This window comes from Gossypium arboreum, chromosome 3 (assembly GCF_025698485.1).
Source record: "Gossypium arboreum isolate Shixiya-1 chromosome 3, ASM2569848v2, whole genome shotgun sequence".
Taxonomy (NCBI): Eukaryota; Viridiplantae; Streptophyta; class Magnoliopsida; order Malvales; family Malvaceae; genus Gossypium; species Gossypium arboreum.
In genome coordinates, this window is record NC_069072.1 from 111,865,189 (window position 1) to 111,879,022 (window position 13,834).

The following is a 13,834-nucleotide window of genomic DNA, read 5'->3' on the forward strand; positions in this document are numbered from 1 at the left end:
CTGCTTAAATGGGCTTTGGGCCCAATCACTCTCACGCGAGACGACTGTGAACCTTCTGATGGGCGAGTAAGTGTACTTAAATCCCGATTTACGAAATGACAGTTATGCCCTGGAGGGAAAAATGACTAAAATGCCCCTACATGTTATATGATTGTTATTGTATGCCATTTATGATATGTTTGCATTCATGTCATATTATGCTACATGGGGGATAGGATCGTTGATTTGGAGGAAGTATATGATTTGTGAGGGTCGCTTAATGACTGTGGATCCACCGACGGCTTAAAGCCATTATGTGATTGGCGGCTCTGCTGCTAAATTGGTTAGTGCCACAACTGGTGCTACATCAGGAGTGTAGGGATGGGTGGGTCAATTAAATCCCCACAAGAGTGTAGGGTTGGATGTGATACGGAGTGCAGGGTTAGTTGGGTATTTGTGCATTGCATAATCTGATTCTGATTGTGACATGGGTTCAGGCCAACTAGGGCTACTATGGGCTAAGGCCCAAGTGCCACCGTTATTGTAATGGGCTTAGGCACAAATTGATGTGATGCATGCTTTATGATCGATGAAGCTTGTACACACTGAGTTTTCATAAACTCATCCCCCTCTTTTAAATTTTTCAGGTAATCCTCAGTAGGCAGTTCGACGTATGGGAGGACTCGGAGGTGGCCGCACTACGAACAGCTTCAAATTTTCGTATTACCTTTACATTACTTAAATTACTTTCTTTTTGGGTTTTTGATGTAATAAGGCCTTTTCTCTAATTTTCTAGCTTTTAATTTGGAGGTTTTAACTATTATGATTTATTTCTGTTAAAAGTAGAGCGCGGTTTTCCAAAATGATATCTATTTTCAAAAGATCACATTTTCACAACATTGTTGAAATGCTTCCGCAACAAACTTGTTTTTTTCAAAGTAATGCTGGTTTAAAATGGTTAACAAATAATTAAGTTGACTTTAACAAACGAGTTTTTATCTTTCAAGCGAGATTTATTAATAAGCCTAAATTTTTTGAAAAAGCATTTAATGTGACACACCAGATTCGGTCATAACGTCTAGGTCGGGTTTGGGGTGTTATAATTTTGGTAATGCACTGTAACCCTGTTTCAATGATGGATACGAGTTAAGGGGTGTTACATTTAGTGGTATCAGAGCTGCGGTTTAGTCAGTTCTCGGGCTGAACGTAGCATATGTAGAGTCTAAAAATACATGCCATTACATAACCTGTGATAGTGTGATATCTTCCAACTCTGATGAAAATTGTTTTACAAATAAACAGAGAGGCTTTCAACCGAGCTAATTCTGATATTGCTGAAAGTGATACTCACGTGCTTGAGTAAAAATGTTACTTATGTTGAAACAAAATTTGAAAAGGTACAAATAAATGTTTTTTAATACATGATAATGATTAATGTTATGATATATGAGTATATACATGAGAGTTAAATTATGAGGCTGTACGATCTCCACCCTCTTACTAGTACAGTTTTATATAATGGAATTCCCAAGATTTATAATGAGTTAGTTCAGAGATGTGGAACTGAAGAGTTCATTCGCTGAACAATAAATAAAGAAGTTAAAACTGAGAATGGGTTAGTAAATAAAAATGGGTTCTGAAGAGAGATATCATATTTTTCTAAAAACTATTTGGGATACACAATGTCACTATTAAAGAAAGAAGTTATTTATGAGAAATCAATTTATTTAGATATGGTATATACAGAATAGGTTAACTGAAAATTTCTTTCGAACAAGCTTCGTGAGTGAACTAAATGATATAACATTGTCGTTGACTATATATGTTAGTGGATTAGTGATGAAATTGCAAAAATATTTGAATATAGCTATTATAATCGGCTATATTACAACAATATCTTTTGGGTATTTTATATGGGTATTCTATATGTATTATTATTCTGAGAGATATATATAACTATTCATGTTCGGATGCTATAATCACTATATGGAAAGGTTGGCTAAACATGGTAATAGACAAAAATTATTGCAAGTTAGATTGATTCATGAGTGATATTGCTTTATTTTTCTTTGGTTTTTCCAAGCTATTATAGGTGATAGAAGACTTGATGATAAGATTAGTATGATACTATTTTCTACTTCTGTTAGTTGAAGTTCTGAATGGAAAATGTGTAAATTACACTATCTCTATTATGACTGTTTATAGTGTGAATGTACAATATTACCCTTCTGGACTTTCTCTGAGATGTCATCAATCTTTTTACTATTCAACATGGATTATCTTCACAAAAATTCAGTATAGCTTTGCAATTTGGATTTCGTTATCTCGATTTTCTTGTTATTTTATGGTCTGACTGAAAAAGATATTCATTGGTTAGTGGTAATTATACTTACTACTATTATGAATTCTGACTTGATCATGGGAATTTGGTAATATGGATCACGAATTATAGAAACCGTATTAGCCACCATCGATTTTCCTCTTCTATTTGAAAAATATTATTAAAGTTTTCCATTTATATTGTTGAAACGTCATATCTACTATAGTATTATGGTTTTAACCTATCTGATGATTGTGGCCTGAAAATAATTTAAAGCTTCGATATCCTTTTTAATTTTTGTGAAAGTGTTTTCTATGATAGCTACATCAAAGATATGGATATTATAGAAAGATGTAAGATTTGAATAGACTGAATAATGTTAGTAAAGTTTTGACCAGTTGGAAGCCATGATGACCGAAGCATCAGTTCTAGTTCAGTCTGAATCGGGTAGGGAATTTATTATTACAATGATACATCATTGAATGGATTAGACTGTATTTTGATGAAGAAAAGTAAAGAAATGGTCTATACTTCTAGCCAGATAAAGCTACAGGAAAAGGATTACCTGATATATGGTTTTGAATTGACAATTATTGTGTTTGCATTGAGAACTTGGTAACAGTATTTGTGTGGTGAAAATATCACATATGTACTGATCATAAAACTTTAAAACACCCGATAGTATAGAAAGAATTGAATCTGAAATAGAGTAGATGATTTGAATTATTGAAAGAACCTGATTTGGTAATTGATTATCATTTAGAAAAAGTAAATATAGTTGCTGATATTTTGAGTAGAAAATCTTTGTTTGCTTTATGAGCAATAAATACTCGATTGCTATTGTCTGAATAGAAAATCTTTTTTTGCTTTATGAGCAACAAATACTCGATTGCTATTGTCTGATGAAAGATTAATTTTAGCTGAGCTTAAAGCTAAGTTGATGTTTCTACAACAGACCAGTGAAGCTCAGAAAAGTGATAATGAGTTTTAAGTTAAACGGGTACAGAGTGAAATAGTTACTGATTCAGGATATCAGATTTGAATATGATGATTGTCTGTTATTCTGAGATAGAGCCTGTGTACTGCAGAAATTAAAGCTTGTACAGAAAATTTTATATGAAACTCACAATGGTAATAAATCTGTCATCCAGGAAGTATGATAAATTGAAAAAGATGTATTGGTAAACCAGAATGAAATGTGATGTCTTTGAAATTATGTTTAAATGTTTAAAATGTCAGTAGATTAAAGCTCAATATTAGGTACTGATACTTTTAGAATTGTTACAGCTAGTGATGATACTAGAACGGAAATGAGATAAAGTTATTATGAATTTTATATAGGGATTACTCCCGTCTCAGAAAAAGAAAGATGTTATTTGGATAACCACCAATTGTTTGACAAAGTTGATACATTTTATCTCAATATGAATGGATTATGCACTTGATAGATTGAACAAGATATAAGTTTTTGAAATTTTCAAGCTATATGAAGTGTCAATATTCAATATGTTTGATAGAGATCCACAGTTTATGGTAAGTAGTTACAATTTTTTTATACTGCATTTCGCTTTCAGACTGATGGTCAGTCCAAGTGTGTTTGTAACACCCCAAACCCGTCCTAATTATTGTGGTCAAATCTGACAGTGTAACGCCCCGTACACAAGACCGTCGCCGGAGTCGAACATGAGGTGTTAACGGACTTAATTCATTACTTAAACAGCTCAAACAATTTATTTTTAAAACTTCTAGAGAAGCTGGTAATCTGCGTCACAGTTGCTTAAAAATTCATATTTCGAGTTACAAAACTTAAAATCCAATTCCGTAAATTTTCCCTGAAACTAGACTCATTTACATATCAAATAATTTTTTTATATAATTTTTGGTCAGGCCAACTGGTAGATTTTATTAGTTAAAATCTCCCATGTTTCAGGGTATGCCACTCTAACCCCTGTGCACTACGAACCAAATTTCTCCCTGTACAAAATTCCAACGACCATTCCGTTTGTTTCCCTCAAAATTATATTCAATAAGGAATCCATGAATGTAAGGTATGACTCTCAATAATTTTTTTAAAATTTATGGTGAATTTCTAAAGTCAGAATAGGGGATCCAGAAATCGCTCTGGCCCTGTTTCACAAAAATTTAAATATCTCATAAAATATATCTCATTTACCTATTTTGTTTCTTCCATTTGAAAATAGACATAATAATATTTGATTTCATAACTTATTCATCATTTAATTCCATTTCTAACATTTTTAGTGATTTTTCAAATTCACATCACTGCTACTGTCTGATTGTGCTAATTTCACCTTTTTCATAATTTCCATGGAATAGCTAGCATTTAGGCAAACATAACACCAAACATGTCTTTGATTAGCCATTCCAACAGCTAATCATTATCAAACATTTACATACCAATCATTAGCCATATCATAAGATCATACACACAAAATGGCTACAATACTATACATGCCATACTCAAAATGAAACGTCTAGCTATACCAAAATAATCCTCGTGATAGTGTGCCCGGACCTTCGACGTACTTTACGATCCCTGAGTTAGCTTGACAAAACTATAAAAAGAAGGAAAATAAAGGGGGTAAGTATTAATCTTAGTAAGTTTTCATGCAAAGAAATAACAACATTCATAAGAATTATTTTACTACTTGGCATGATACTACTTAATGCAACTTCATTAATTGTCATAGACATATTTAAAACTTCTTCACTTACTCACTTACTTAAATACTTACTTACTTAATCAAATTTATTAATACATTTTACTTACCTTTTTCCTTATCAAGCATACATGAACATTATGTACTTACCTTTACTCTTCTAGCATGAACTTGTCTTACCTTTTTAGTATAACTCATCTTACCTTACCTTACCTTGATATTCTCTTTAAATTTTCCCGTTGAACCACTTGGAATACTAAGGATACACGGGTACCTTACCATTGCCATGACTTGTCATGGTCTTACGTGGTATCCTTTTGAAACTTACCATTGCCATGTCTTGACATGGTCTTACACGCTAGCCTTCCTTATGAACTCACCAATGCCATGCCTTGGCATGGTCTTACATGGGACCTTTGCCTTATAGTAACTTATCAATGCCATGTCTTAACATGGTCTTACATGATTTCCTTGCCTTAGAAACCTTACCAATTTCCATGCCTTGGCATGGTCTTACATGGTATCCTTAAACCCTAATGTCATGACATTTGTATCCTACACATTCCTAAGGTTCAACCGGAACTTTCTGAAATTACTTCTCCGTCAATTCATGCTTGAGTCTTCTTTGAATAATTTCATAAAATAAATATACATAGGCTGGAAATTAACAAAATTAACATAAAATTATATTATATTGCATTTATTTACCGTAAACTTACTTCGAAACAAAATACGATTAACTATATCGATTTAGTCCACTATCTTTTTCTTTCCCCGGTCTAACTCCGGATTTTGTTCTTCTTGATCTATAATAAAAAATTTATCTTATTTAATACTCACATTTATTAAAATAGTCTTTGACCCAAACTTTGGCAAAATTACATTTTTGCCCCTAAACATTCACATATTTGCACTTTTGCTCCAATGCTCGTAATTTAAACTTCATCCTATTTTCTTATGTTTTATGACATGCTGATCATTTTTCCCTTCTATGACAACATCAAATTCACACTCTAACATGTACTTATGACTATTAGGTATTTTTACCGATTAAGCCTTTTTACTCGTTTTCACTTAAAACCGAGTAGCACAAGTTGTCTAACATAATTTAAAACCTCATACTCTATCATAAAACACCAAAATACACAAATTTCACCTATGGGTAGTTTTCCAAATATGAACCCTAGGTTGAATTATTGCTAGAATAAGCTTAATCAAGTTATCGGGACTCCAAAAACGTAAATATCATTAAAAATGGGGCTTGGAATCACTTATTATGGAGCTTGAAAGCTTGAAACAAACCCTAGCTATGGAGAACCCTTGAAATTTCGGCCTAATGAAGAAGATGGACAAAAATTGGCTTTTAATTTTGTTTTTAATTCATTTTAATAACTAAATGACCAAAATGCTCTTACTACTAAACTTTCCCAAAAATTCCATCCATGTCCAATTTTTGTCCATAGACTTAGAAATTGGTCAAATTCTATTTAAGACCTCCTCATTAATATTCCAAAGCAATTTCATACCAAAAACTTCTAGAATGCAAGTTTTTCAAATTATTCGATTTAGTCCCTAATCTCAACTTAAGCACTTTATGCATAGAATTTCATCACGAAAATTTCACACAATCATGCAATCATATCATGAACCTCAAAATAATAATAAAAGAAATTTTTATACCTCAAATTTGTGGTTTCGCAACCACTGTTCCGTTTAGGCCCTATTTCGGGATGTTACATTTCTCCCCCCCTTTAGGGATTTTCGTCCCCGAAAATCTTACCTGTGAAGAGATTTGGGTACAGTTTTCGCATAGCCTCTTCGGGCTCCCATGTAGCCTCGTCTACCCCATGTCTATTCCATAGTACTTTCACAAGTGCAATACTTTTGTTCCTTAATTGCTTTACCTCTCGAGCTAGAATCTTTACCGGTTCTTCACCGTAAGTCATGTTTGGCTGAATTTCAACCTCTGTCTGAGAAATCACATGTGACGGATCTGAACGATAACGACGTAGCATAGACACATGAAATACATTATGAATCTTCTCTAACTTAATCGGCAAACCTAACCGATATGCTAATGGTCTGACTCTTTCAATCACTTCAAACGGTCCAATAAAACATGGACTTAGTTTGCCTTTCTTGCCAAATCTGAGAACTTTCTTCCACGGGGATACTTCCAAAAACACTTTGTCACCAACTTGATACTCAATCTCTTTTCTCTTCAAATATGCATACGACTTTTGTCTGTCTAAAGCTGCTTTCAAGCAATATCTGATGATTTTTACTTTCTCTTCTGTTTCCTTAACTAGATCAACCCCGTAAATCTGATTTTCCTTAAGCTCTGTCCAATACAAAGGTGTGCGACATTTACGTCCATGCAAAGCTTCATAAGGTGCCATCTTCAAACTCGACTGATAACTATTATTGTAGGCAAACTCTACTAATGTTAAATATTTTTCCCAACTACTTTGAAATTCTAGTACACAGCATCTAAGCATATCTTCAAGGACCTGAATAACTCTCTTTGACTGACCGTCGGTTTGAGGATGGAAAGTTGTACTAAAACTCAACTTTGTGCCCAAAGCCTCCTGTAATTTCTTCCAAAACCGTGAAGTAAATCTTGGATCTCTGTCTGAAATGATCGATAATGGTACCCCGTGTAGTCTGACTATCTCTGAAATATACAATTTGACTAACTTGTCAAGTGAATAATCCATACGAACTGGGATAAAATGAGCTGACTTCGTTAACTTATCAATCACAACCCATATTGCATCTTTCTTTCTTGGTGTCAACGGCAATCCTATCACAAAATCCATAGTAACTCGATCCCATTTCCACTCAGGGACTAGCACAGGCTGCAATAAACTTAAAGGTACCTGATGTTCGGCCTTTACTTGCTGACAGATCAAGCATCTAGAAACAAACTCTGAAATGTTCCTTTTCATTCCTACCCACCAGTACATTTTCTTCAAATCATTATACATCTTTGTACTACCTGGATGAATAGACAAAGAACTACTATGTACTTCCTGTCAGATCTTCCGAATAAGCTCATCATTCTTCGGTACGTATACCCTGTCTCGGAACATCAAACAACCGTCAGAACTGATCTGAAAATCTGACTCTATATCTGACCCACACTGATCTCTTTTGGCTAACAACTCACTGTCATTTTTCTGAGCTTCACAAATTTCTTCAAGAAACATCGGTTTAGCTCTCAACTCAACTAAGATAAAACCATCACTGATAAGGCTAGACTAGTGTTCAAAGCTCTTAATGCAAATAAAGATTTCCTACACAAAGCATCAGCAACAATGTTTGCCTTACCTGTGTGATAATCGATCAGTAGCTCATAATCTTTAATCAACTCTAACCATCTTCTTTGCCTCAAATTCAAATCTTTTTGAGTCATCAAATATTTCAAACTTTTGTGATCAGTGAATATGTGGCACTTCTCACCGTACAAATGATGTCTCCAAATCTTCAACGCAAAAACAATGACAGCTAGCTCTAAATCATATGTCGGATAGTTCTTCTCATATGGCTTTAGCTGTCTAGAGGCATAAGCAATTACCTTCCCTTCTTGCATAAGTACACAACCAAGTCCATTCATGGATGCATCACTGTAAATCACAAACTCCTTACCTGGTTCTGGTTGTACTAAAACAGGTGCTTTATTTAACAATGTTTTTAACTTGTCAAAACTTTGTTGACACTTCTCAGTCCATTCAAACTTGACATCCTTTCGCAGCAATCTTGTCAGTGGGGTAGCTATCATGGAAAATCCCTCTACAAATCATCTATGATATCCGGAAAGACCAAGAAAACTTCTAACTTCTGATACATTTCTAGGAGGCTTCCAATCAACAATGGCTGAAATCTTGCTGGATCAACCTTAATACCTTCACCTGAGACAATATGTCCAAGAAAACCAACTTCTCGTAACCAGAACTCACTTTTTCTGAACTTGGCATACAACTGATTATCTCTCAGAATCTGTAAACTGTTCTCAAATGCTCTGCATGCTTAGTCTCATCATGAGAATAAATCAAGATATCATCAATGAACACAACTGCAAACTTATCCAAGTATGACCTAAAATTCAGTTCATTAAGTCCATGAAAATGGAAGGAGTATTAGTCAAGCCAAATGGCATCACAAGGAACTCATAATGACCATACCTAGTTCGAAAAGCAGTCTTTAGGACATCTGACTCTTTAATTCGCAACTGATAGTATCCGGATCTCAAATCTATCTTAGAGAACACAATAGCCCCCTTCAATTGATCGAACAGATCATTAATTCTAGGCAATGGATACTTGTTCTTTACTGTTGCCTTGTTAAGTTGCCGATAATCTATGCACAATCTCATCGATCCGTCTTTCTTTTTCACAAATAGCACTGGTGCACCCCATGGTGAACTACTGGGTCTTACAAAGCTTTTATCTGTTAATTCCTGCAACTGGGCTTTCAATTCTTTCAATTCCAATGGAGCCATTCTATAAGGAGCAATAGAAATGGGTGTGGTACCTGGAATCAACTCAATACCAAACTCAACTTCTCTAACAGAGGCAAACACGGTAGTTCTTCCTAAACACATCGGAAACTCACATACCACGGCATTGATTCAATTTTCAATTCTGGATCTTTAGTGTTTAACACAAAAGCAAGATAAGCTTTATACCCTTTTCTCAAACATTTCTGAGCAGACATAACAGAAATTATGGGAAATGGACTATCTGACTCTTCTGAATTAACCCGAAGAATTTCACCATTTTCACACTTCAACTCAATGAATTTCTTTCCACAATTCACTATCACATCATGTGTAGTCAACCAATCTATACCAAGAATCACATCAAACTCATCAAATGGCAATAGCATGAGATCGGCCGGAAAACAGTAGCCTCTAATCATCAAAGGGCAATTTCTACATACTTTATCTACTAATACATGCTTGCCTAATGGATTCGATACTTTAATCACAAATTCTGTAGATTCTATAAGCATGCATATACTAGGAATCAATTTCATGCAAACATATGAATGGGTTGAACCCGGATCAATCAAAGCAATAACTCTAGTATCATGGAGAGAAAATGTACCCGTAATCACATCGGGGGAGGATGCCTCTTCGCGAGCACAGATAGCATAAGTCCTCGTAGGTACTCTAACATCTGGCCTCACTGCTAAATCCCTAGATGCACCTCTATTATTTGCCTCAGCTCCCAGATTTCTCAATGGTCTGCCTTTGACTGGAGCTTTTCCTGATCTTACATTCGGTATTGCTTCCCTTTTAATCATATCGGGACACTCCCGAATAAAATGGTCTGGTGTACCACATCGAAAACAACCTGTCTCAGTTGCTCGACATTGACCTGGCTGACGTCGACCACATCGGGGACACTCTGGTCTATCAGGCTGAACACTGCCAACACTAGCAATCGAAGTGGTCTGAGGTTTCGGACTCATAAATCTTCTGCCTCTGTTTTGGCTAGAATATCCAACTGAAAAATTAGATCTAGTGGAGAACTCTCTAGCCCTCTTGGATGTAGACTAAAATGACTTGCTCATTAGTCTTTTCTTCGTGTCTTGCGTATGAATTTCAACTTTGCTCTTTCTTTTTAACAGCTCCTCTGCCTTACAGGCTCTCTCAACTAGGATAACAAACTCTTTTATTTCTAGGACACCAACAGACAATCGGATATCATCAATAAGTCCATCCTAAAATCTTTTGCACTTAATAGCCTCTGTAGACACACACTCTCGAGCATAATTGCTGAGTCTAACAAACTCGCACTCATATTCAGTCACTGTCATATTGACTTGTTTCAACTCTAGAAACTCTTTTCTTTTCTAGTCAACAAACCTCTGACTGATGTACTTTTTACGGAATTCCTCCTGAAAGAAGTCCCAAGTGACTCTCTCTTTCGGTACAACTGATACAAGTGTCTTCCACCAATGGTAGGATGAATCTCTAAGGAGTGATACAACACATTTCATACATTCCTCAGGTGTGCAGGATAACTCATCAAAGACTCTAATAGTATTTTCGAGCCAAAATTCTGCCTTTCCTGCATCATCATCTTTTGTAACTCAAAACTCTTCGGCTCATTGTTTTCTGATTTTATCAACTGATGGTTTTTCTCTTATAACCGTACCTGTGACTGGGGGAGCTTCATGGGTGGTCTGATGATCATGAGGGGGTGGAGGTCTAATAGCCGAATTCGTTTGAACGAACTCGGCAAACCATTCATTCATAGCTTGGAAGAAGGCTTCTCGAGCCCCTCCTCCCTAACTAACTATAACGGGCCTTTCACTACTATTTGGTGGCACCGTCCCTTCTGCGGGAGTGGGCACGTTACTCTGTACATGATTTGCACCAGCTTGTTCGGGATCCATAACTATAAAAGAAAACATTTTAAAATCGTCAGGAGTTGTCACACTATCAACACCTAAGTATGGCATGTATAGCTAGACTCTTAATCATACTAAATATTCTGAGAACCGACTAAACCTTTGCTCTGATACCAATAAATGTAACGCCCCGTACCCGAGACCGTCACCGGAGTCGAACACGAGGTGTTAACGGACTTAATTCATTACTTAAACAGCTCAAACAATTTATTTTTAAAACTTCTAGAGAAGCTGGCAATCTGTGTCAAAAATATAAATGTAACGCCTGCACTGAGACCGTCACGAGTCGAACACGAGGTGTTAACGGACTTAATTTATTACTTAAACAACTCAAACAATTTATTTTAAAACTTCCAGAGAAGTCGGCAATCAAGTCACGATCGCTAAAATTCATATTTCGAGTTACGAAACTCGAAATCCAATTCTGTAATTTTTTCCTGAAACTAGACTCATATATCTATCAACTTATTTTTTTCTAGAATTTTTGGTTAGGCCAACTGGTATAGTTTATTAGTTAAAATCTCCCCTATTTTAGGGTATGACTACTCTGAACCCTGTGCACTACGAACCAAATTTCTCCCTGTACAGAATTCCAACAACCATTCTGTTTGTTTCCCTTAAAATTAGATTCAATAAGGAATTCATGCATGTAAGGTATGACTCTCAATAATTTTTTTTTTACAATTTATGGTGAATTTCTAAAGTCAGAATAGGGGATCCAGAAATCGCTCTGGCCCTGTTTTACAAAAATTTAAATATATCATAAAATATATCTAATTTACCTATTTTGTTTCTTCCATTTGAAAATAGACATAATAATCTTTGATTTCATAACTTATTCATCATTTAATTCCATTTCTAATATTTTTAGTGATTTTTCAAATTCACGTCACTGCTACTGTCTGATTGTGCTAATTTCACCTTTTTCATAATTTCCATGGAATAACTAGCATTTAGGCATACAGAACACCAAACATGTCTTTAATTAGCCATTCCAACAGCTAATCATTATCAAACATTTACATACCAATCATTAGCCATATCATAAGATCATACACACAAAATGGCTACGATACTATACATGCCATACTCAAAATGAAACGTCTAGCTATACCAAAATAATCCTCGTGATAGTGTGCCCGGACCTCCGACATACTTTACGATCCCCGAGTTAGCTTGAGAAAACTATAAAAAGAAGGAAAATAAAGGGGGTAAGCATTAAGCTTAGTAAGCTTGCATGCAAATAAATAACAACATTCATAAGAATTATCTTACTACTTGGCATGATACTACTTAATGCAACTTCATTAATTGTCATAGACATATTTAAAACTTCTTCACTTACTCACTTACTTAAATACTTACTTACTTAATCAAATTTATTAATACATTTTACTTACCTTTTTCCTTATCAAGCATACATAAACATTATGTACTTACCTTTACTCTTCTAGCATGAACTTGTCTTACCTTTTTAGTATAACTCATCTTCCCTTACCTTACCTTGATATTCTCTTTAAATTTTCCCGTTGAACCACTTGGAATACTAAGGATACACAGGTACCTTACCATTGCCATGACTTGTCATGGTCTTACATGGTATCATTTTGAAACTTACCATTTCCATGTCTTGACATGGTCTTACATGGTAGCCTTGCCTTATGAACTCACCAATGCCATGCCTTGGCATGGTCTTACATGGGACCTTTCCCTTATAGTAACTTATCAATGCCATGTCTTGACATGGTCTTACATGATTTCCTTGCCTTAGAAACCTTACCAATTGCCATGCCTTGGCATGGTCTTACATGGTATCCTTAAACCCTAATGTCATGACATTTGTATCCTACACATTCCTAAGGTTCAACCCGGACTTTCTGAAATTACTTCTCCGTCAACTCATGCTTGAGTCTTCTTTGAATAATTTCATAAAATAAATATACACATGCTGGAAATTAACAAAATTAACATAAAATAATATAATATTGTGTTTATTTACCGCAAACTTACGTCGAAACAAAATACGATCAACTATATCGATTTAGTCCACTATCATTTTCTTTCCCCGGTCTAACTCCGGATTTTGTTCTTCTTGATCTATCATAAAAAAATTAGCTTATTTAATACTCACATTTATTAAAACAGTCCTTGACCCAAACTTTGGCAAAATTACATTTTTGCCCCTAAATTTTCACATATTTGTACTTTTGCCCCAACGCTCGTAATTTAAACTTCATCCTATTTTCTTATTTTTTATGACATGCTGATCATTTTTCCCTTCTATGACAACATGAAATTCACACTCTAACATGTACTTATGACTATTAGGTATTTTTATCGATTAAGCCCTTTTACTCGTTTTCACTTAAAACCGAGTAGCACAAGTTGTCTAACATAATTTAAAACCTCATACTCTATCATAAAACACCAAAAT